Raw genomic sequence first — 27,360 nt, forward strand, 5'->3', positions numbered from 1 at the left:
AATGCCTTATACGACTGTCTGGCGATTTTTGAAGCGTCGTTTTGTCTATCAACTATACAGACTAAAATTAGAGCAAGCTCTTCGGGACGGTGATGAAAGTAGTTAAATTTAATTGTAAGAAACCATGCAAAGACCTTAGCTTATTAAAGGAATAAAAATATCTTGTAACCACAGAAGGGAACTGTATTTAATAACAAGAAAGGGTAATGACCCAGAAACAGCCAAATATTATAAAAACTACAGTGCTACATTAAGAAAGGTTATTAAAAAGTCCAGAAGCATGTGCATCATGTCTGAGATTAATACCTGTGATAACAAAATCAAAACAATTTGGAATATTATTACAAGAGAGACAGGGCAACCAAGAGTACAGGATGACGGTATTACCATCAAAGCAAATGGAAACTTGACAAACAACAAGCCGGAAGTCGAAAACATCTTGAATAAGCATTTTTTAAATGTTGTAGAGAACATAGGATCTAAATGTTCAGCCATCAAAGCAAATGTAAACTTGACAAACAACAAGCCGGAAGTCGAAAACATCCTGAATAATCATTTTTTAAATGTTGTAGAGAAAATAGGATCCAAATGTTCATTAGAAGAAGCAAGGCAGTTAATAGAAGTGCCGTTACCCACACCATTTGATAGAATTGAAATTCCACCTACCTCTCCTTCTGAAATTAGGAAGATAATAAACTCTCTCAAGAATAAAAGCTCACATGGAATTGATGGCATTTCCAGCAGGATAATAAAAGCTTGTTCCCAAGAGATAAGTGGGATTCTTAGCCACATGTGTAATAGCTCTCTGAAGCAGGGTATTTTCCAAGATAGACTGAAGTATGCCATTGATAAACCACTTCATAAAAAAGGGGATATGTCTGATGTCAACAACTACCGTCCAATCTCTCTTCTGACTGCCTTATCCAAAAATTTTTGAAAAAGTAATGTATTGTAGAGCAGCTTTACACCTTTGTAAAAATAAAGTTTTAATAAAATGTCAGTTTGGTTTCCAGGAAGGTTTTTCAGCGGAAAATGCTATATATACTTTCACTAATGAAATATTAAATGGTCTGAGTAACCGGAAGTCACCCGTTGGGACAGCGCTCAAATGGTTTAAATCATACCTAACTTTAAGAGTGCAGAAATTTGAAATAAGCAGTTCACATAATGTGCAAGAAAACTGGTGATTTCTCAAACTGGGGCACAATCAAGAATAAGTTGCCGCAAGGTTCGGTCTTGGGTCCTCTGCTGTTCTTAATATATATTAATGACTTACCATTCTATATTCTCGAAGATGCAAAGCAGGTACTTTTTGCTGGTGAGACAAGTATAGCCATCACAGCCAACAGAAAAGAATTAAATGGTGAAATTGTAAACGATGTTTTTCAGAAAATCATTAAGTGGTTTTCTGCATATGGGCTCTCATTAAACTTTGACAAAACACAGTACACACAGTTCCACACAGTAAATAGAATGACACCATTAATAAATATAGACTTCGATCAGAAATCGGTAGCTAAGGTAGAATATTCAGAATTTCTAGGTGTATGCATTGATGAGGGGTTGAACTGGAAAAAACACACTGAAGATCTGCTGAAACGTTTGAGTTCAGCTACTTATGCTATTAGGGTCATTGTAAATTTTGGCGATATACATCTAAGTAAATTAGCTTACCACGCCTATTTTCGTTATCTGCTTTCGTATGGCATCATATTCTGGGGTAACTCATCATTGAGTGAAAGAGTGTTCATTGCACAAAAGCGTCTAATCAGAATAATTGCTGGAGTTTATCCGAGATCATGCTGCAGACACTTATTTAAAGAGCTAGAGATCTTCACTGTAACCTCACAATATACAGGGTGGTCAGAAAATGTGTGAAATGCTGGTAGGGATGTTACAAGGCTGGTTGTACTGAGACATAAATGTTAAGAAAGAAATTCGGTACCTTGCTCCGTTTCCGAGTTATTTAGCATAGAATTTAGCCAATCGGGGCGTCGCGCGCTCGAATTCAAGCGGCCTGCCAGGGCGGTGTTGCCCAACGAGTGCTTTGTCTCGTTAGCTGGAACTTGAATTTGCGCCCCGACGATATGATTGGCTAACTTCAATGCTAAATAACTGGGAAACGACGCAACGTATCGAATTTCTTTCTTAACATTTATGTCTCAGTACAACCTGCCCTGTAACTTCCCTACAAGCATTTCACATATTTTCTGACCACCCTGTATATATTCACTTAAGAAATTTCTTTTTAACAATCCGAACGAATTCAAAAGCAATAGCAGTGTACATGGCTACAACACTAGGAGAAAGGATGATCTTCATTAGTCAAGGTTAAATCTAACTTTGACTCAGAAGGGGGTAAATTATGCTGCCACAAAAGTCTTTGGTCACTTACCTAATAGCATCAAAAGTCAGACGGATAGCCATATAGCATTTAAAAGGAAATTAAAAGAATTTCTGAATGGCAACTCCTTCTACTCATTAAATGATTTTTTGGATATAGTTAGTGGGTAATTTCCTTAACCCCCAGAAGAAATAAAAATAAAAATAAAAATAAAAATGTTAAGTGTCATGTAATACACTCCTGGAAATTGAAATAAGAACACCATGAATTCATTGTCCCAGGAAGGGGAAACTTTATTGACACATTCCTGGGGTCAGATACATCACATGATCACACTGACAGAACCACAGGCACATAGACACAGGCAACAGAGCATGCACAATGTCGGCACTAGTACAGTGTATATCCACCTTTCGCAGCAATGCAGGCTGCTATTCTCCCATGGAGACGATCGTAGAGATGCTGGATGTAGTCCTGTGGAACGGCTTGCCATGCCATTTCCACCTGGCGCCTCAGTTGGACCAGCGTTCGTGCTGGACGTGCAGACCGCGTGAGACGACGCTTCATCCAGTCCCAAACATGCTCAATGGGGGACAGATCCGGAGATCTTGCTGGCCAGGGTAGTTGACTTACACCTTCTAGAGCACGTTGGGTGGCACGGGATACATGCGGACGTGCATTGTCCTGTTGGAACAGCAAGTTCCCTTGCCGGTCTAGGAATGGTAGAACGATGGGTTCGATGACGGTTTGGATGTACCGTGCACTATTCAGTGTCCCCTCGACGATCACCAGTGGTGTACGGCCAGTGTAGGAGATCGCTCCCCACACCATGATGCCGGGTGTTGGCCCTGTGTGCCTCGGTCGTATGCAGTCCTGATTGTGGCGCTCACCTGCACGGCGCCAAACACGCATACGACCATCATTGGCACCAAGGCAGAAGCGACTCTCATCGCTGAAGACGACACGTCTCCATTCGTCCCTCCATTGACGCCTGTCGCGACACCACTGGAGGCGGGCTGCACGATGTTGGGGCGTGAGCGGAAGACGGCCTAACGGTGTGCGGAACCGTAGCCCAGCTTCATGGAGACGGTTGCGAATGGTCCTCGCCGATACCCCAGGAGCAACAGTGTCCCTAATTTGCTGGGAAGTGGCGGTGCGGTCCCCTACGGCATTGCGTAGGATCCTACGGTCTTGGCGTGCATCCGTGCGTCGCTGCGGTCCGGTCCCAGGTCGACGGGCACGTGCACCTTCCGCCGACCACTGGCGACAACATCGATGTACTGTGGAGACCTCACGCCCCACGTGTTGAGCAATTCGGCGGTACGTCCACCCGGCCTCCCGCATGCCCACTATACGCCCTCGCTCAAAGTCCGTCAACTGCACATACGGTTCACGTCCACGCTGTCGCGGCATGCTACCAGTGATGGAGCTTCGTATGCCACGGCAAACTGGCTGACACTGACGGCGGCGGTGCACAAATGCTGCGCAGCTAGCGCCATTCGACGGCCAACACCGCGGTTCCTGGTGTGTCCGCTGTGCCGTGCGTGTGATCATTGCTTGTACAGCCCTCTCGCAGTGTCCGGAGCAAGTATGGTTGGTCTGACACACCGGTGTCAATGTGTTCTTTTTTCCATTTCCAGGAGTGTATTTTGTGCCACGTAATATCCTGTATAGACACCTTTTATTAACCTGACACGTTCCACATCATTACGAAATGGCATGTTCATGATCTATGGAACAAGTACTAATCAAATCTAATTTAACCTCTTATCTCGAAACGGGCTGACTTCAGCAATGCTCTGCTAGTGGAAATAGAAGACGATATATTTTTTCCACGCTAATTTTCAGTGTTGAAGCAACATTTCATGTTAGTGGTAAAGTAGCTTAGATAACGTGCGCATATGGAGTCTCCAAGACCTTTCATGACATTGCCGAGCACGAAAGAGACTTAACTAAAGCGAACGTTTATTGTGCCATTTCTCGTAAAATTGTGCTGAATTGGCTTTTTCCACAGCACCAGGAGGACCCCGATGACTTCATTTTCCAACAGGATGGAGCTCCACCACACTAGTACAATGACGTACGTCAGTTTCTGTATGGCACGCTGCCTCAACGCTGGATCGGTCGCACGGTACTCCAAGACACTGACCTGCATTCTTGACATCCAGAATCGCCAGGCATGAGCCCATGCGATTTTTCTCTTGTGGGGATATGTGAAGGAGAGTGTGTCCATCTCCTTTTTACCTCGTGACATAGAAGAAGTGAAGAACAGAATAACAACCACCTTATATTCTGTAAAACCAGATACATTGTGTACAGTTTATGATGACTTTAGCTATCGTATAGATATTGTTCGTGCTGCTGCTGGTGGATATATGGAGCATTTCTAATAGCATAGCTAAATCTTTAAAATTTTATGAGTATTTAGCAATCCATCCCATGTTTTTATTTGTTTTTCTCTTTTCCTAGGATATTTCTGTTCCGTCGTTACACTTACAAGAAAGTGCGTGTTCTTCTCACCAGACGCGTTTCGCTTTATTGAAGTAAAGGGTCATCAGAGGTCTGTAATTAAAGATATTTACAGTGTGGGTTGATTTCTAGATCGAATAGCAGTTCGCTAAAAAGTTGTTGGTTTTTACTTACAGTAACTTTTGCGTGGTTTTTCGCCTACGTTAAGAAATACCGTCTGCCAGCACGTCTTTGGTTACCTTGTTCGTTAGGAGCTGATAATTGTCTTCTAAATTTTCGCTTCTTTGCAGAACTATACATTTTCTACATTGAACACAACACTGTTTTGTATATCACTGTTTATTGTTTATTTGTATGCACCTGTATGTACGTTGCGTTACGTAGTGTTGTCCACATTGCGACTAGATTTTCTTTGATCTCTATATTTTTTTTCTTTCTCTGTAGTTCATTATACGTGTATTATTCTATTTTACAGTGCTACTGCGTATTTATGTAGTGTGTAAGAGTAATGAAGGAATAGTGATGGAGTTTTACTCTTTTGTTATTTACTAACGATTTTTCTGAGTAGGTGGGGAAGGGAGAAGCAAAGATTATTGAACATAAGTGCACGTTACAATATTGCAGTGCCTTTGTTGTTCTGAATTACGATGCAATGGTCCTTCGGACATGCATGCATTCCGAATAACACAGGCACTGCATCGTATTTATCCACCGACACCAGGCAAGCGACGTCTTGTACGAGTACAGGTCGTAGACACATAGCTGACCACAAGTGGAAGTTTGGTTCTGGCCGTGAGTCGTGCTCGGGTTGCCAAATGGTAAGGCGACCGCTCGTGATAAGCGGGAAATTCGGATACGAGTCGTGATCCGGCACCAATTCTCATTATCGTCATTCCATTACACAGGTGACGGTTGTCCATATTTTCAACTGCGAATGCATTTCTCATAAGTGCATTTTAGTGTGATGGACAGTGAGATAGAGGAAAAAGGTGAGCGGCAAGAAGTGAAATGAAACTGGGCGTTTCCGATATTTACTTGGTCATCGAGCAACTGTTTATTGTGTGTTAATGCTTTATGTATATGTCAATTTTCTTGGAAGGGGAGGAGGAGTCTGTCTCTACTGAATCTTAAGATGTTCATATCGATTTCAATACTGCTTGGTTTGCGGTATTCCTGCTTAAGATGGTCTGTAACTGTTGAATGGTTTGCATCGTAATTCAGTGCCCTCAAACGTTCTTTATATCTTGTGTCAAATGTCCTGCCAGCCATTCCAAAGCATATTCTTTCACGGTCTCTGAACTGACCTGATAGATAACAGATTGTTGGTATTTGTTTGGTTTTGATTTCAGTTTCGGCATGTGTTTTTGTACTGAGTTGTTTGATTTTGTAATCAATTTTTATGCCTTGTGCTTTTAATGTGTTACGTTTGCTATGTATGAATTTTATGGTAAATCACTGCATGCTATTTCTGTAGTTATCCAGGTTGTAGGTGTTGATGTGGCTTGGTTTCCTTTTTTTTCATACAGCTAGCATACAGTGACCTACCATAACAAATTCACACGTTACATATTCAAAAAACAATGCGTAAAGAATGCTTACAAAACAAACAACTCAACACAAAAATACGTCTCTTAGCTGAAATCAAAACCGGACAGATGCCGAAAACCTGGTATCTATGAGGTCAGTTGCAGAGACTGTGAAAAAATATGTATTGGGATACTGGCAGGACATTTTACACAAAATATGAAGAATACATCAGAGCAGTGAAATACGGTACAAACCATTCAACACTTGCAGACCATCTTGAACAGGATTACCACAGACCAGGCAATATTTAAAATGATACGAAACATCATAAGAATCAGTAAAGACAGACATCACCTCCGTTTCCAAGAAAATTTCCATATGCTCAAAGCATTAACACTAAATAAAAAGTTGCTGAATGACCAAATAGATATCGAAAACCAGACACGACATAAAATAAGTGAAGATATCACACAAAAAATAAAAGACTCTTCTCCATCCTTCACCCCCTCTCAGTCATTTCCTCCCACTTCCCCCACCCCCGCTCCAATTTCATTTCACTTCTTGCGCCTCATCTTTTTCCTCCAACTCATTCTCTATCACACTATTATGCATTTACGTCCAATCAGTTTTGCTTCTCCCTCTTCCAGTTACTCAAAAAAAAAAATTAAAACCCATCACTATTCCTTCATTACTCTTACACAGTGCATAAACACACAATAACGTAATTATATAGAAATGTTAGAACACAATTATCAGTCCCTAACGAAGAAAGAAACCAAAGATGTGCTAGCAGACTGCATTTCCTGATGTAGGTGACAAACCAAGCAGAAATCACCGAAAGTATCAATCAACAATTTGTTAACAAATTGTTTTTAGATCGAGAAAACAAATCAGGGTGTAAATATCTTTAATTACCGATCAATGATGATGCTTTACTTCAATAAAGCGAAACGCAACTGGTGGGAAAAAAACGCGTTTTCTTGCAGTTGTAACGACTGAAAAAAAACCGCCTCCAACGCGGGTACGACGCCTTGGGCTCATGGGCGACAAAGTGGCGGCTGAAATTCAACGCCACAAAGAGCCAGGCAGTCGTCTTCACCCGAAGACTTTGCCGCCAGGGCTTACGCCAGTCGAAATCCTGGGAGAACCTATCCCAGGGAGTGGGACGGCGAAATACCTAGGGGTTACCCTAGACCGCAGGCTCACCTGGAAGCACCACATCCTTGATGTGAAAGGGAGAGCAATAGGACACCTTCGCGCCCTGTATCCGCTGCTAAACCCGCAGTCGTCATTTTCACCGCAATACGGCATCACGCTTTACCTAAGATTGGTTCGCCCACTGTTAGAGTATGCGGCCGTGGTCTGGGGGAAAGCCGCAGATGCTCACATTGTGACTCTGCAGCGGATACAGAACCGCGCCCTGAAGACTGCTATGCATCTTCCGAGGCGCTTCTCGACGCGCCAACTCCACGACACCGGGATCCTGCTTCTCCGAGACAGGTTTCGCGCCATCGCCTGGAAGTTCTACGAGAAGACGGGACGCTCCCGCAACCGGCTCATCCGTGGACTGGGCCAACAACCTCATCACAGGCCAACCACGCGTTGGCATTACCTGCTGAGGGATTCAGTTTTACTAATCCCTCAACAGAGTGTGCCTTTCCCTTTTCCAGGTTACACCAGCTAGGACTAATCGAAAAGAGTGGTAATATATCATTCTCTCTTTTACAGGAACCGCAGGAATGCAAATTTTGTCTGAACTGCATCACCACGAGCCAAGGGTAGGCTCGTCTTTTCAGCGCCAGCGTCAGCGTCAGCAACGACTGAAAAAAAAAATACCTAAGGAATTGTATAGCAACTACGAGAAATATGGCCACACAAATGAAGATTTTTATGTTTTTATTAATAAATATACAGTTCTTAAATCAGGTCATTCTTTTCGAAATATCCTGTGTACTGAAGAGACTGTCTATATCAAGATTGTCGGACGTCTTCTGGAAAATTGTTGCGTGGTGTGTGACTCTTCCCAGATAGGACATCGAAATAGTACGAAAAAGTTCAGCTCATCGTTTTTCGTTAGGACGAATTCTGATCATGAAATGTCACTGACAGACTCTCTTCTCCGAATCTCAAAATACTTTATTTTCCATCAACATAGGGAGAAATGACCATCGTAATAAATTAAGAGAAATTAGAGCTCGCGTGGAAAGATACAGGTATTCATTTTTCCACGGGCTGATCGAGCATGGGGTGATTGAGAAATAATCTGTCACATGGACAACGATTCCAAATGAAAACGAGTAACAAGAAGTAGAAAATGAGAGCCAACAAGAATGGTAATACGCCGATTAAAATGACTCGCCATAGTATTACGAAACAAACAAATTATATTTAAACCAAGTAACTGTTTTAAAATAACGATAACGATTGTTTTCATAAAAACGGAACAATTGCAGCTTGTGCCAGACGCGATTATATCGCACAATCTTTCAGCATGGCGTATCGACATAACAGCCGCAACGCTACGGGGCAACTTTATTATTGGTAAATCTAAGGCACTGGTGAATCACTAGAACTACTGAAGTTTCCTTTTGTCGATTATTCGTAAACGAGGGCCAAATTGGTGAGAGGCTGCAAGATTTGTATCTTGAATCCTAACCTACTCTACCGTACTGACGGTTTCAAAAAGTAAACCCCACGTGCAGGGGCCTCTCGTTCCACGTGCTGCTATACTTCACAAGACCTTTAGCTTTGTTTCAAGTTCAGAACCATGCTCGTTTCTTCTGCAGACCAAGAATTTTAGTGGTCCCAAAAACAATGCTGACAATATGAAACACAGAAACAAGGCGAGCATGGAAGTTACCAATTTTTGATGTTTGTATTTGTATATTGTATTTCTAGACAGAGAGAGATGTTATTTGCATGTTTTCAAGAGTTTTAATTATATTTATAAAGTATTCATTGTTTCGATAGATGCACTATATATAAAGCATGTATGACATCCACTGAAATATAAATATTTGTTTTATTACTTGGGTAGTTACAACCAGGGCAATAAACCGTTCGCTAAAAAGATAAATTTATCAACATCAGTTACTAGGAAAAATTTTCTTACTATGTCGTGAATATGAATTGTTCATCAGACAGCAAGTTTTGTTTGACCCTTTATCGTATTCATAACCGTACCTTAAGCTCCCTGCAGTGTGCCATCTGTCACTACTGGAGCTCATACAAGGAAATGCACTCAATAAATTTATTTCGCAAAGTGCTCTTTATCATATGGGCTGGACTTTATGCAGCCACCATAAGAGGTGACTCTATTCTACTCATTTTATGGAGAAATTCACATCGACTGAAGTCGACAATGTGTCTGAAATCATATATATGTATATAGCATGAAATCATGGTGAATCCTCTCAGTAATTAAGTTAACGGCCGTTAAAAGCTTTTGCACGTCGACCGCATTTACAAATATTGAGTGCCGCCCGCATTCGTTGTCCCCAGAGGTTTCCAGATTCACTTATGAAATGAACAAAGCTGTTGAAAATTCGCAGCTAGTTCGAGAAAAATGGTGAGAAAAAGTGCTGAACTAACCGAACGAATTGGAAAAAAAGCTTATTTGAAATGTTAGATGGAAACAAATGCAATCGCGTTTAGTTACAACGAAACATTACGTTTGTTGCAGTTAGCTTATTTTTTATGTAAAGCTGCTTTATAAATTTAAATACAGATTCATACTTCCCCCGCATAATCCTCGTAAAACAGCAGCGGAAAATTAATAACTTTTGTTATTCAAACTCAGTTCTTTAATTTATAATATTCATCAAAAGTTTAAGGTTGGTAACATTAATTCGTACATACACAAAGGAAAAATGATACTTGAGGTGTCGTTACAGGAGGGCAATAGCTAATTTAATTGTAGCAAGAATAATGAAATACCGGAGATGTCATCCAAATTGTTGCGTGCTGACAAAAGTCTATAACACTGCAGTACCACACGCCACGAACCCTGCTCGCAGCTTTCGCAGCATACGCTCGCGTGACAAAGTCGTCTGCCTTACTCCAGCAGGCGCAGTAGGAGGCCGCAGTTTCTGAGAATGCCGTCGAGTTATCGTCTACGTTTCCACCAACCAGCTTCCACGAAGATATCAGGATCCCAGCTGCAGTCTCATCCGACTTTGATGTCGTCAATCATCCTAAACAGACTGTGGCAAGAGGGGGACCTTTGGGAATTTGCAGCTGGGACAGCAGGAAGTAACGCCGCAACAGAAAAACTCCGCAGGAAAGATCCACCCTGCAATACGGAAGTCACTGCTACGCGGAAATCACAGGAAACACACAGCAGAAATGTGTGCGCTGCAAGGCAGCTACGGTCAGCAGAACAAATTTCCTATAACCTACCATTGGTCCTCTGGGAGCGCTGCGCCACGGCAAGTGAAACAGCAGAGAGTACACTGCACCAGAAAATCGGATAATTAGTAAAAAGTAAATTTGGATGAAAAACTTCTAGCTGCAGACTGAGTCACCTAACTGGAAAAGTTTTTCTTCCTCGCGGACAGTGGCACGTTTCTTTTCCAAAACATGAATGTTATGTCTTAAGGGTAACAAGTGACTGGAGGGTTCATTGCTCGATTTGTTTTATGACCATTGGAACAATACAGTTAAATGTTACACCGGCATATAGTATACTCCGTCACTAAGAAGCTACTCAGCTTCAGAACCTTACCGGATGGAAGGAGCGTCAGCAACTATGTCACATTACATGACTTTATTATACTGTGAACAAGATCCGAATTTAGCCTAAGCCAGTGTTGTAGGATCTGGTTATCAGGAAATATACGCCACTACCTTCCGTCTCCTGTTGTCCTAACAGTTAAAATACTTCCACATCCTGGATTCTGAACAGACATGCCTAAACATAGTTGGCCACTGACGCACGAATAGTTAATGATCCAGCACACTCATATTGTAGGTAAACTATGTGATCAAAAGTATTCGGACACCCTGAAAAACATACGTTTTTCATATTAGGTGCATTGTGCTGCCACCTGCAGCCAGGTACTCCATATCAGCGACCTCAGTAGTCATTAGACATCGTGAGAGAGCAGAATTGAGCGCTCCGCGGAACGTGGTCAGGTGATGGGGTGTCGGCCGGACGGAGTGGCCGAGCGGTTCTAGGCGCTTCAGTCTGGCAGGTTCGAATCCTGCCTCGGGCATGGATGTGTGTGATGTCCTTAGGTTAGTTAGGTTTAAGTAGTTCTAAGTTCTAGGGGACTGATGACTTTAGATGTTAAGTCCCATAGTGCTCAGAGCCATTTGAACTATTTGATTGGGTGTCACTTGTGTCACACGTCTATACGCGAGATTTCCACACTTCTAATCATCCCTACGTTCACTGTTTCCGATGTGATAGTGAAGTGAAAACGTGAAGGGATACGTACAACTCAAAATCGTACAGACCGACCTCGTCTGTTGTCTGACAGAGACCACTGACAGTTGAAGGGTGTAGCAATGTGTAATAGGCAGACATCTATCCAGACCATCACACAGGAATTAAATACTCCATCAGGATCCACTGGAAGTACTATGACAGGTGGGAGGTGAGAAAACTTGGATATCATGGTCGAGCGGCTCCTGTTCAAAAAATGCTCAAATGTGTGTGAAATCCTATGGGACTTAACTGCTAAGGTCATCAGTACCTAAGCTTACACACTACTTAACCTAAATTATCCTAAGGACAAACACACCTATGCCCGAGGGAGGACTCGAACCTCCTCCGGGACCAGCCGCACAGTCCATGAATGCAGCGCCTGAGACCGCCCGGCTGATCCCGCACGGCTCGAGCGGCTCCTCATAAGCCACACATCACGCAGGAAAATGCCAAACCGATGCCTCGCTTGGTGAAAGGAACGTAAACATTGGCGATTGAATAGTGGAAAAACGTTGTGTGGAGTGACGAATCACGGCACACAATGTGGCGATCCGATGGCAGGGGGTCGGTATGGCGAATGCCCGGTGAACGTCAGTTACTAGAATCTGTAGTGCCAACAGTAAAATTCGGAGGCAGTGGTGTTATAGTGTGGTTGTGTTTTTCATGGAGGGGGCTTGCACCCCTTGTTGTTTTGCGTCGCAATATAACAGCACAGGCCTACATTGATGTTTTAAGCACCTTTTTGCTTCCCACTATAGAATAGCAATGCGGGAATGGCGATTTCGACCACCTGTTCGTAACACACGGCATGTGGGGGAGGGGTAATGAACTGGCCTGCACAGAGTCCTATAGAACACCTTTGAAATATTTTGGGAAGCCGACTTCGTGCCAGACCTCACCGACCAACATCGATACCTCTCCTCAGTAGAGTACTCCGTGAAGAATGGGCTGCCATTCCCCAAGTAACCTTCCAGCAACCGATTGAACGTATGGCTTCCTCAAATGAAGGCCCCAGTCTTTGCATCCCCTACGAATCTCAACCCCTCTATTAAAAGGAAAATTTAAACTGAAAAACACAAAACTAAAAATTCTCTTACTAATTTGCCCTGAGTGAACCAGAGCTCTCTCTGTTTATCTCAATTAGGCTTCACAGTGGATTGGTGGTGCACTCTTCTATTGGTATGGCTGTTCAATTCTGTAGACTACTTCGGCCACAAAAATAAGTAATGCCGAATCGACAAAGATGTGTCCACTCTAATTCATCATAAATTCTTTCACTAAGAAAAACATAAAAGGAAAAATAAATGTCGATTTTAATGAGAGAGCTAGCGTAAAAAATCTTGAACGTAAATAGTTTGCTATATACATAACGAAAGTGTCTGTTGAGTGATCCTGACAGATGGTCACAGAAAAGGATTGTGACGAAAAGTTAGATGACAACAGCTGCAACGGAACTAATCTCTCGCAATAACGTTTGTAGATAATAATGAAGCATTCAGTACTAAATATTTCAAGGAATCCGGGACTCTATCCAAAGGTAATTAAGTTAATAAGACTTAGTCTAGCCAACAGCAAATCGAAAGTGAACTTCAGAGGAAAAATTTCTGAATCATTCCTTATAAAAACAGGCTTAGGAAAAGGTGACATTCTATAACCATTACTTTTTAACTGTGCCCTGGAATACATAATGAGAGAGTAATAATTGGATAACCCACAGAACACTAGAGCTATAAGTGCTAAAATAATACAACTTTGAACTGCTTGGGCGTTGCTGATGATCCTATTCTTCTAGCTAACAGTTTTCAAGAAACCTGGCAACAAGTTAAAATACTACAAGAAATAACACAGAAAATTTTGCTCAGAATATCATTTGAAGAAACAGAGATTGTGCTAAGTGACCTACCACTTGCAAAGAAAATTACAACAAGAGAACAAGAAATCAAAATTGTTGATATATTTTAAATATTTAGATGAAATCGTAACTTGCTGTACAAATGTGAAACCATCATGGCAAAGCAGTATAAAACACTAAACACGGCAAATTCGTTACCAGAAACACATACAACCAAAAAAGCCAATTCATAGATTAAAACATTGTAAAACAGTTACACAACCAGAAATAACTTACGCAGCTTTAACCGTCTTCAAAACAAATAACACAACAGAAATTGACAAAATATTAAAAATAGAAAGAAGAACAATTAGGACATGCATAAATAAACAATGTCAAGTAAATGGGCATTAGAGAATAGTTTCAAATGAAGCAGTGAACAAGGAAATAGAACCAGTAATGAGCATGATCAGATAGAAACTATCTCGTTCTTTGCACACTGATGAAAACACCAGAAAACAGAATTACTAAGGGAATAACAGAACAGTTGTGGAATTGTAAGGGAGACATTAAATGTTTCACGGAAATTAAGGAAGATATAAGAGAACTCCAAATTGCAGCAGATGACTTTAAAAGAATGAAGATCAATAAAAGGGCTATATGAAGTCTGACCTAAGGCGAAGAACGAAATAAAATATCTGAAAGATTGAGAAAATATTGGGGAAGTCAGAAGAGCAAAACATTTTTAATACAATAACAAATTATAACAATCCCTGAATAACCAGTGCACTATTGAATTCTCTTATTTAATTATTATTGACGTGTATTGTATTACTGAATGACAACAACCTTTATAAGTCGTTGTATAACTAACTAGAGTGGTCCAATGAAGGCCATCATATATAAATAAATAAAGAACTCCAGGATCGTTTATCAATTTCTATGTTACTTTTCCTAACTTTTAACCAGTTACTAACGCCTGAATTCCTGTTTCTTCCGTGTGTCAGGGCACTTGAAAATATTTGCAAATAGAAATTTTACGGTAGTACAACAGATAAGGAAAAAATGGGAACGGCAGGTGGTATCAAAAATGTAAATCAATACTGTATTGTTTTTTGTTTTCATTCATGTAAAGAGCACTATAACCATCTCACCACTTTACATGTTTCAGCTGATTCGTAAAAATATTCGATTATTGGGCAAGTAACTATCCTTCTGTCACTGGATTTTGTAATTTTTTTTATGCTTGTCAGTAATAACACTTTATAGATGGAACTCCATTTCATGGGCTTGGAGGCTTTTGACTACTGGATTATTAATATGAGTTTGTTAGATTTGTCAGTTAAATTATTAAGGATGTCTGGGGCTCTTGGCTACCCTAATTAGAGAATTTACAGTAGAAATTAAAATGAATAACACCGTTATTACAGGAAGGTGACATTATGTCATCAGAGATGTCAAGGATCTTTCCTTACTTTTTATGAACTAAAAGGTTCAGATCAGGTTTCATTTAAATTTTATGACGGTTGAAAAAACATTTTACTGGGAGAAGTTGTAATAAAATATATTTTTGTATTCTTCATAACAGGTGCCACAGCAATGAACTTATTAAAAGTAGGTGATATTTTCCACCTTTGCTGTAATGCTTTTTAGTTGACAACTAGTTCCAGCTTTATAGGCCATTCTGAAGTGATTTTGTGGTTCTGTAATAGAAAAATATGCAGTAAATATTGAAATGACATCGCCTTCAGATTTTTGTTTCGTATTCGTGTTGATTCACTAATGCTGTCTTGTTGGTTCGACAGTTTGACAGCTTGACCTCTACACTGGTACTGTATAATATATAATACATTATATAATGAATATATATAAAAAAAGCAAGTGTGTTGTGTGTGTGCACAGCGCCAAATAAACGCAAGCTAGTTTCGCAGCATGACGCGTAATATATCATGTGGTAACTCTTCATCCACAATCGATGAAGAAGATTTATTTTTGTTCCGCCGGGGTTAGTTGTGAAGGTCTGTGTGCCTAAAGAGGGCATTAATTCGCGACTACATACTAAATGTAAGCGCGGTTTGTCCAAGCGTGCCGCTGTAACTCCGCCACAAACTCCCGCAGACCCATGGCGTAATATTGTACGGTAACCATCTGTCCCAGATCCAGGAAAAAGGTTTGGTTTGAAACTGCTAAGGCTGAGTTCGACGGCATGAGTTTCAAACAAGAGCATCTCACCAATGAACTTCTTATGAAAAGCTGCCGAAGCAACTTGGGATCGACTGACGGAGAAGCGAATACTGGCATGAATGTTTCTTCTAGAATGTTCGAGAACGTTGGAGAATGTTTTAGAATGATCCAAAATGTTATATTATCCTGCAGAATATTTTAAAACATTCTAGATCCCCGTGGTAACCCGGAATTAATGGGAGCTGCGTTACTTAAACGTTCAGGACACTTTCGACAAACGTTTCAAGTTATTCCATTATTTACTCCAGCAGATGAAGTCGACGCATGTTTGCTGAAATCATTTCTTTGGCCTCGAGTGACGAAAGTACAATTAATAACAAAAATGAGAGTTCACTATTCCAATGACAAAGAAGTGAAATAACTCTTACAAATTAGCGAAGCACTCACTCCATAGATTGTGTAAATGGACAAATTGAACATACAAATAGTTCATGTAACAATGTCAACAGCCCTAATAAATAAATAGATAAAGTTTTTCTGAACATTCTTCAAAATTACTCTAGTTGGTTATTTGAAAGATCCATTTTATTTGTAAGAAATGAAGTAGTTGACACCATTAATTTAAAAATGGAAAGAAGGAAATGGACGTGCAAAGTTATTGAAGCAATAATAATACCAGGAAAACAGAAAGGAGAAAAAGCATTTATTCCGAGGATTCTGTTAATACCTACCGAACTGCCTTCCAATTCAAAATACTGCAGTTTCCAATAAGACGAGTTTAGTGTCACTATAAATTAGGCAAGCAGACGAACTTTACGATTTTGTGGTATTTCTCACCGTCAGTTATATACAGCTTGCGTTAACAGTCGGAAACCCAAAAAGCTGGTGTATCTGCTGACGAAATAACAAGATGATAAATGTAGTTCAGAAGCAAGTATTTTGATAGTAAGTTCATTAAGTATGAAACAGAGAGAAGTCAAAGAAAACTTTTCTTCCACTAAATGAAATACAGCTGTATCTAGAATATTAGTATAGTTTTACAATTTCTGTACTTAAATCTTGATTCTTTGTATAAATACGTATACTATGTGATCAAAAGTATCCGGTACCCGGCTGAAAATGACTTACAAGTTCGTGGCATACTCCATCAGTAATGCTGGAATTCAGCATTGGCGTTGATGACAGCTTCCACTCTTGCAAGCATACGTTCAATCAGGTGCTGGAAGGTTTCTTGGAGAATAGCACCCCATTCTTCACAGAGTGCTGCACTGAGCAGAGGTATCGATGTCGGTCGGTGAGGCCTGGCATGAATTCGGCGTTCCAAAACATCCCGAATGTGTTCTGTAGGATTCAGGTCAGGACTCTGTGCAGGCCAGTCCATTACAGGGATGTTATTGCCGTGTAACCACTCCGCCACATGCAGTGCATTATGAACAGGTGCTCGATCATGTTGAAAGATCCGATCGCCATCCCCGAATTGTCTTCAACGGTGGGAAGCAAGAAGGTGCTTAAAACATCAATGTAAGACGGTGCTGTGATAGTGCCCCTCAAAACAACAAGGGGTGCAAGCCCCATCCATGAAAAACACAATCACACCATAACACCACCGCCTCAGAATTTTACTATTGGCACTACAAACACTGGAAGAGGACATTCACTGGGCATTCGCTATACCCACACCCTGCCATCGGATCACCACATTGTGTACCGTGATTCTTCACTCCACACAACGTTTTTCCACTATACAGTCGTGCAATGCTTACACGAGACGTTGTTTGGCATTTACCGGCGTGACGTGTGGCTTATGAGCAGCCGCTCGATCATGATATCCAAGTTTTCTCACTTCCCTTATAACTATCAAAGTACTTGCAATGAATCCTGATGCAGTTTGGAATCCCTGTGTGATAGTCTGGATAGATGTCTACCTATTAGACATTACGACCCTCTTCAACTGTCGGCGGTCTCTGTCAGACAACAGACGAGGTCGGCCTGTACGCGTTTGTGTTATACGTGTCCCTTGACGTTTCCACTTCACTATAACATCGGAATCAGTGGGCCTAGGGATGTTTAGGAGTGTGGAAATCTCGCTTACAGACGTATGGCACATGTGGCCCCCCAATCACCTGATCACGTTCGAAGTCCGTGAGTTACGTGGAGCGCCCCATTCTGCTCTCTCACGATGTCCAATGACTACTGAGGTCCCTGATATGGAGTACCTGGCTGTATCTAGCAGCATAATGCATCTAATATGAAAATGTATGTTTTGGGGGGGTGTCCGTATACTTTTGATCACATAGTTTATATTGTTAGGAGTCCGCCAGATGCGGCATCCTAGCGAATGTGGAGTAGGACAGTGGGAGGTGCGGTGATGGGGTCCTTGGAGCACTGGGGCGCTAATGAGACATTCAGTTCACAATCATTTGTTACCAAGAGGTTTACATTCACTCTGTCTGCTCCCGGGCGCTGCCTAGCAGCGGCCACGTTGAACCCGTATCACACGAAGACGCAGAATCGCACGACAGTGCCAAGCGAGGAATTTTCAGTCGCTGGTTCTGTCATTGTCGGGGGTCAGTGCTGCGGCCCCGCTATATGAGAGTTCGGTGGCTGTCGCATTGCTACAGCCCAGAAAGGCTGTGTATATCTGTCAGAACCTCAGAGCTCCCCTTGACCGAAGCTGTGCATGGGATCGGTCTCAGATATCTTCATGCTCCAGTTGTCCGTTGTTGATATGTTCTTGGATGTAAGAACCAACAGTGACACGAACTGCCCGAGAGGTAGTCCAAGCATACAGCTATTAAGACGGTACTTCCCTATAGTTCGCAAATGGGCATGTCGGTTCTTCATTCTCGGAAGATCGAGCTGGCGCTCATCTTCAGTCAGTCACCGTTATTACTGGCGGGAATGCAGCTCATACGGTCGAAGCTCCCTCCACTACCAGACTCAAGGCGCCGGCGGCTGTAGTCACTTCGTTGTACTGGTATTTACCAAGGCACCCCTGCAGCTAGCGGAGTAGACCTTCCGTTGGTATCCGTGGATCAGATGGCATGGCCTAACTCTGAGAGAGTGGAATGAAGGCGATTGTTTTACATCAATCGATGACGTGATTTCCCCATCCCCTCTCCCATACGGGTGCTCGAACGTGCTCTGCCTTTCTGAGACTGTCAATGCTCTAGGTGGCAATAATCTTTAACTGTAGATCATCAGAGCGTTCCTTTATCCAAAGTTTGCAGCCTGCAGCCTGAAAGACTCTCTTGTGTCTTCCCTAGGTGGAGTTACTACATGTAGCCTCGTTACAGGAGAGCGTTGTGTCTGCTCCACACTCCTGTCTACGTCCCGAATTATGCGTCTCTAGCATCCTCTCTCTAACACTATGAGGGGCAATAAGCTCTCTGTATCTTTGTAATTCATTTCTTCCGAGTGTCGACATTGGTTACACCATCGTTGCTTATCTGGTGGACGCGTTCCATCTAGTGTAGTCCCAGCTTCTTCTAATTAAATTGTGTTCCTAAACTAAATTACAATTCTGCTGCGCAAAACTGTCCTATTCTTTATAAAATTCGTCCCGAATTTTTGGACTTTGTTAACTAGTGTACATAATCTATTGATTCGTCTTTCATGTAATAGTTCTGCTTTTAAACTGAAGCTAATTTCTTAGATCTTAGACCCCTTAATGTATCACATTAATACCTAACTATTGCCACGGGCTTCTTTCGTTGCCTATAAGGTGGTTTTCTAACCCTTTGTTTCGGTACATCATCTGCGACTTTGTTTTGGACACAAAAGTTGACCCTGCCTTTGTTCAAAGCACACGTACTCTATTTTAAGGAGAGGTGGCGGCCGATTGATGCTGCAACTGTCGTCTTAATGAAGCTGGATAGGAACAAAAATGATTGGTGAACACGTAGATACAGTAACCAGAAGTTTTACTTACCTTTTAGATTGCTCCAAGTGTTGCAAAGAAACTTGACAAAACAACAATCAGCGATATAATCCAGCTATTACAGGTAGAAAAAGGACGTCGTGCAGTACGAGGCTCCTGCTATTAATGCGGACTGCCGAAGGCTGACACAGACTGAAGACTATCGAAGACTGCAGCTGAGACTGGGCGTGCAGCTGTCGCCAGCCGTCGTATTTCGCGGCAGAGGGAGCCAGTGATGGCGTGGTTCAGTGGGCGCGCCTCATTGGATCCGACGCGACCATTATCGGCATCTTTCGGAACCGTGCGTTTCCAACTACATTTACACAAAAAGTACTTGCAGCACTATCGAATACAGCATACTGCTCGGTAGCGACCGTTACCTCTCTTACTCCATAGCTACTTACAAACTCACTACACCTTGAGATGCCATGATTACTATCTTTTTCAAAAAGAACTTCATTAGATCTTCGTCACTTCATCGGTAGTTAATCCTAATGATGTCTTATGCTGTCTGAGTGGTTTTACTTCCATCATAACATAACACACCCTTGCGGCATTGTTAACACTTGCAACAGTCTTCTTCGGCTGAAACAATGTCTTCCAAAATTCGACTGAGCTTTTAAGAAAAATTTCACGTTTTCCTTTATTATCATTATCCATAACATTGTAAGTATCGTCAAATTTACCATGATCTCCAGGCACACCATCCTGAAAAGATTCAATCTTATCTGATTGCTCACTAAACTTAGAAATTTTTGCCTGCTTCTTCTCTTCTTCCCATCCACATTGAAGAAGGTAGCGCCACACCAAGTGATGACGAATCTGCATCCTTCAGAAATAAATGTGTCCGTGCCATTCCATTACCCAAAAAAGTCGCAACACCACCGACATGGTAGCTCTGTGGTTAGCACACTGAACTCGCATTTGGGAGGACGACGGTTCAAACCTAATTTAGGTTTTACATGATTTTCGTAAATCGCTTAAGGCAAATGCTTCCTTCATAAACGCACGGTCGCTTTCCTTCTCCATCCTTCCTTGATCCGAGCTTGTGCTCCGTCTCTAATTACCTCGATGTCGACGCGATGTTAAACACAAATCTCCTCCTCCTCCTCTCGCAACGCAACTGTCATGATCAATAGCTTCCCGTGCGTTCTCCTTAGTATACACCTTAACATCACTGTCCGCAGATCCACTCACTAAGGCGCAACGATCAATAGCCCACAAACTTCTCTGTACATCTAGCCCAGGCTCCACGGCCTCTAAACAAAAACTATTGTCACCCAAAGGTGTAGATAATATTGAACACAAATCAATACCACCTATGTTGCTACTCACATTCTTATTTACTTCGGTGCTGCGCGGGATTCGCCGAGCGGTCTAAGGCGCTGCAGTCATGGACTGTGCGGCTGGTCCCGGCGGAGGTTCGAGTCCTCCCTCGGGCATGGGGGTGTGTGTTTGTCCTTAGGATAATTTAGGTTAAGTAGTGTGTAAGCTTAGGGACTGATGACCTTAGCAGTTAAGTCCCATAAGATTTCACACACATTTGAACACTTTTTTACTTCAGTACAGCCCACTTTTACTTCGTTCAACACTACAGTTACTTCACATTCCGCATATTAACAAGATATTGGAGCTGATACTTCCATACTAATTTCCTTACGTACACAAAAACCAACTCACAGTTATTTGCACAACGGCACTAGTATCTGCTTCATCTTCTAATGTCCTATTTTTCCCATTTATCAAATCGTCCACCCAATCATCCTGTTCTGTCCTATTAACAACCCACAACAAAAATTAATGTTCCTTATTACTCACCGTGCCAAGCGAGCAGCAGTTCGTCTCTGCACACGTCCTTGCCGTTTACCACGTTATTGGTAATGACCTTTGATTGTTAAAGCACTCCCATTCGCGTTTAACGAACGCTCCTTTTCATTACGCTTATCCTACTTCCTACTTTTGCTGTCACGCGCCTTATGCCAAACATCACCACATTCAAAGCACTGTGGCTCGCGACAGACATAACATATTCTCGTGCCCCGCTCGTCCACGTCTGTAGTATTTAACCTCATTGAAGAAGAAACCACGGATACTCCGCTTCTGAGTCACAATATCTATCTCCTTCCGTTGTGTGGAAATTGTAATACCTGGGTACAAACACTACAATTCTTCATCCAATCATGATGTATCCGCTGAAATACCCCTTACGTTACGTCTAAGGCCGTATTCTCCAATTCCCACAAGAAGACACAATCTGCCTCTGCATTCTGCGTCAGCTCGTATGTCTGCTGGTTCATTGTGTCAGAGAATGCCCTTACTGTCTCACAGTGTTTCTGTGTTAATCCCACGAGCTTTTCCCTGAATAATCTGACAATATTTTGCTTGCTATAGCCTTTGGCCAGCTAGTCAAATGTCTGTGCTTTACCAAGAATTTCATGATATGTGACATACGTTTTTGCATCATCAGTTTAACGTAATTTAGCCACAGATAAACATGTCGCATAGCACCAATTCCTTAACCGAACTGCTTCCCTCACTTCATCTGGGAAGTCTCATACATCCCCTGATGCTTCCCCAGAAAAAGTTATTATGGGTGTAGCGGCACCACCGTTTAGGATAGGGAAGGTTAGTTATGTGCGATATTCAGAGCACGAGTTACAGCCAGGTGCGGGCCGGATTGCAGTAAGTTATGCACACCAGCAGTTGCGAAGGCAAATAGAGGCCACGGGGACGTAGAACTGCCAGAGAGGGCGCACACAGCGGCTTCCACGGCGCAAGTCACAGGCAGAAGAGGGCCAACCTAAGTGTTATGCATACATGACGCGAAGCAGCGTGCTTGGCAAAACAGAGGTGCGCAGCCGAGTATAAATAGGTGCCGTTTTCTAACGAGATTCATTCACGTGTGGCAGCTGTCCTGGATGGCGGGGCGTGTCACACCGCCGGGCTACACTCGGCAACAGACGGGGCGACAGTGTCCCAGTCCACAGCAGGTCATTGGTTCGACCCTCTGAGGCCGACACGGGGTCCACAACCAGCCAGCGGCGGGCCACTCTTTGGCTGGCTACTGTGGGCAGTCGTCTCGGCTCCCAACACATGCCGGAGACTTCCTGAGGCGAGGGCGGCATATTCGGACGCCAGATCATGGGCGGTCGTTGCCACCGTGTTCTCAGCTATGCCGTCGAGGGAGAAGCAGAAGCGGGGCCAGCCTACGGCTCCCGGCGGAGCAGCACGGAATCAACAAGGACAGTGGCTGCTGAGTCGGCTGCTGGCACAGCCATCCTGACATCATTGGAACTCAGTGGGCCAGATAAGGCCAGAATGACACAGCGTTGCGTTCACAGGCCGCTGGGGCGCTTCCTCAGCACTGCAGGGCCCTGGGATGCAGACCGAGGTAAACGGAGCACTGTAGTGGAAACAAAGAAATCATCTGGAATGTTCTTGCTGAGTTTTAATACGGCAACTCTTGGCACTCACTACATTTGGTGTCTTCCCGCTACATGTGGTCATCCTGATGCATTCGGTGGGAGAAGTCGCCACAACATGGATCTAGCTGCTGTAGGATCAATGGACGGTTCAGGAACATTTACTACGGTATTGCTATCGCCTCCATGTGACTGTCAACCTAGTCGTGGCATATGTTGCTTCTAGCTCTCTCTGCATTTCTTCGCTAGCCCGGAGTAACACAGCTGCCTGACGTTTCAGAACTTCAACAGTTTCATTCAAAGTTAACGCACGCTTTTCTGATCGTGTGTAACGAATTATAGTACAGTAAAAGTGGGAACATAGTACACTGACACACTATCAATAACAAAAACCAACTGTATTCAACTTTCCTACATATCATAGCCCAGGGAGACTCCTCACTATACTGCTGTGTTTCATGACCAAACCTAGTTACAGGCACTGGCTTAGTACATGGTGATTCGCCCGTAAGTACCCTCCCTACAGTTACCCCGGAACTGTGGAAGGTCTACTGCTTCTAGTCGCCTATACAGTGCCATTTTTTGATTCACGTGCAGATCCCCCCCGACTCTTCATGACCCTAAAATATATAAACAAAATAAAGCAGGGCAACAAAAATTGGTGACTCAACGTACTTTATAGTTACAAATGTAGATAGCTGCTGATGTTCAGGTGTGGCTCCTCGATGACACGACAGTTGACGTCAGCACCTCTGGCGGCCTACGTGTAGGACTGCAGGTTGTTCTGGCACTTACTCAGCTTCTCGAAACCACTTCTTGACACACAGAATTATTAAGAGACCGCTAGATTTCGCCTCCTGCGAGAATGTAGAATAGACTAGTGGAGGTGCAGTGGTAGAATCCTGTGGAGTTCTGGGACGCTAATGGGACTTTATTCGATTAAAATCATTTATTAGCAAGAGATTTTCATTCACTCTGTCTTCTTTTTGGTTCCGCCTAGCAGCTGCCGCACTGGTCCTGCGCTGCACGAAGGCGCAGAGTTTCGAGTCAGCGCCCGGTGAAAAATCTGCAGGAGCAAGCTCTGAAATTGGTGGGGTTGAGTGCTGCAGCGCCGTCTAAGGAGGCCCGTTGCTACGGCATAGTATGGCTGTGGACGTCTGTCGGAGCCTCAGTGCATTCGCTGGGTGAAACTGCACTTATGCTCAGCCTCAGATATTTGCATGCCCCTGTTGTCGGTTATCGAGATGACGTGTAGACGGAAGACCCAGCAGTGACACGGACTTCTCGAGAGGCAGTCGCAGCAATAAGCCAGTATTGCGGTACTTGCACTGCTAAGGAGTGGCGGCACAGGCTCCCTGCTCCCAAACTGAGCACCTCGCAGATGGGTAAATTGGATCTTTATTTGCGGAAGATCGGGCTGGTGGTCGCCTTCAGTCAGACAGCATTGTCAACACCAGGAGAGCAGTTTGCAGAGTCCAGTTTCTCTCCACAGCCCGACGGCTGCGGACCCGTAGCAGTGGACTGCAAGGTGGCGGCGGCCGTAGACACTTCGTTATTCCACCAATGCATTCTGCAGCTAGTAAAGCTGACCTTCCATCGGTATCCATCATGCTGATAGCATGGCTTAACTCTGAGAGTGAGTGTCACCCCCGCGTGTGTGACACAATGTGTTCCCGTTTTCTGAGCCTGTCAGCGCTCTTTACTGGCCTAATGTTTAAGTTCAGGGCTTCAGAGCGTTCCTTTGTGCAAAGATTGCAGCCTGAAAGATGTTGTGTCATCCCTAGGTGAAGTTATGACGTGTGACATTTTCACACAAGAGCATTGTGTCTGGTCTCCACAGCCGTCTAAATACTGGATCAGGCATTCCTGGTGTCCTCTCTGACACACCGTTAGGTACATTAAGCCTGCCTGCCCGGCTAGCAGCGCGGTCTAACGCTCTGCTTCCAGAGCGCGAAGGTGTGCCAATCCCTGGCATGAATCCGCCCGGCTCAGTTGCACTATGTCGGCGGTTGCCGCGTAAACACTGTCTCCACGTACGCTTACATCATAATTGCTCTACCACGCAAACGTTTGGGGTTGTACTCGTCTCGTATGAGGCGTTCCGTGGAGGGGAGGGGGGGGGGGCGATGACGAGTACACGCTTCCAACGTGCGTTCACAGCGATGTTGCCAAACACGGATGCAACCATCATGATCCTGTAAACAGAACCTGGATTCATCCGAAAAAATGACGTTTTGCCATTCGTGCACCCAGCTTCGTCGTTGAGTACACCATCGTAGGCGCTCCTATCTGTGATGCAGTGTCAAGGGTAACCGCTGCCATGGTCTCCGAGCTGATAGTCCATGCTGCTGCAAACGTCGTCGAACTGTTCGTGCAGATAGTTGTTGTCTTGCAAACGTCCCCATCTGTTGACTCAGGGATCGAGACGTGACTGCACGATCAGTTACAGCCATGAGGATAAGATGCCTGTCATCTCGACTGCTAGTGATAACAGGCCGTTGGAATCCAGCACGGCGTTCCGTATTACCCTCCTGAACTCACCGATTCCATATTCTGCTAACAGTCATTGAATCTCTACCAATGCAAGCAGCCATGTCGCGATACGATAAACCGCAATCGTGATAGGCTACAATCCGACCTTTATCAAAGTCGGAAACTTGATGGTACGCATTTCTCCTCCTTACACGAGGCATCACAACAACGTTTCACCAGGCAACGCCGGTCAACTGGTGTTTGTGTATGAGAAATCGGTTGGAAACTTTCCTCATGTGAGCACGTTGTAGGTGTCGCCACCGGCGCCAACCTTGTGTGAATGCTCTGAAAAGTTAATCATTTGCATATCACAGCATCTTCTTCCTGTCGGTTAAATTTCGCGTCTGTGGCACATGATCTTCTTGGTGTAGCAATTTTAATGGCCAGTAGTGTATATAATACCTAAGTAAATGTCAAGTAGTGAAGCTCTCAATCCAGCAAGGCAGCATTTGTGAACCGACACGATCAGAAAACACTAGTTTAAAGACGTTGATCACTTTAGAATGAGACAGAACGCTGAAAGTTGTTGTGAACTAATAAAATGATTACAGGAAAACTGTAAATTGCCACCCTCTTTTAAAATATGTTATAATCACCAGTAGGCAATACTTCACTATTTTTTACTTGTTAAGCAGGCCAGTAGAGTTTTGAGACATTACATACAGGCGCTGCTGAACGTTGAGACGCAACAGACGGCACTGTTTTGACAGGTAACCGGGCGCGGTGCCCGCAGGGAAGCAGTGATTGGAAATGTCCTTTATCTTTAGCAGACAATACGTTCCGTCTCTCCAACTGCCGGAAATAAGAAGCGACGAAGTAACCTGGCTGACAGAAGGACGGCAGGTAGCTGCGCCCGCTGGCAATTCGCTGTGGCACCGTGTCGCTGACATCTTCTCCATCATTGTGCAGCTGGAATCCAACACGCAGTTGAATGAACAACAACTGAAGCTGGTGCGAAACAACGACGGTTTGTAAACATTTTTAATAAATGACTGAAATATAATAATGTTTTACTAGTCTCGAAGATGCTTCATAGGTTTCCAACAGCTATCCTGACTTTACGTAGAGGTGTCTCCAGTCTTCCCTTTGTACTCTGATACCGGGAAGTGTACTTTCCGACGCCATCATTACAGGATGGAAGAAATCGATTCTAACTTCTGGAATTCGGAGGCAGTGGCCTGCATCTACGACGTTCACACACTGTAGTAGTAACTGCAATTCGGTAAGCGGAAAAGATATTTTCCTCTTTCTTTGGTTGTGATATGGCAGAGTTTAGTCGTACTGGCGGACGTGCTATCCCCAAGGCATCTTTTGTGAAACCTACTGAAGCTGTTGATTTATCAGAAATCAGTGCAAACTGTAAAGAGAATGTTTACCTATTCGAACGGATAAGTTGCTAATAGCCTCTATCGTCTCAGCCATTAGAGTATCTTGCCTCCTCATACAATTTCTTACGTTGCCTCCTAGATCTGCCTGCAACTTTTCCACCTTATCACTGAATTTTTTTCGGCTTGATCTACATTAGAGTCAAGAATTCCAGCTTCATCAGAAATTTTGCCCATTTCATCCCGAATAGTTTTTAATTTTCTGTCTATCAGTTCCTCGATTCCACTAGCAATTTTACCTACTCAGTTTTTCACAACCGAAGCTACTTCGGATTGAACCGAATCAATTTTTGAATTTAAGTCACCCATATCGCTTATA

Source organism: Schistocerca serialis, chromosome 3 (assembly GCF_023864345.2).
Source record: "Schistocerca serialis cubense isolate TAMUIC-IGC-003099 chromosome 3, iqSchSeri2.2, whole genome shotgun sequence".
NCBI classification, from domain to species: domain Eukaryota; kingdom Metazoa; phylum Arthropoda; class Insecta; order Orthoptera; family Acrididae; genus Schistocerca; species Schistocerca serialis.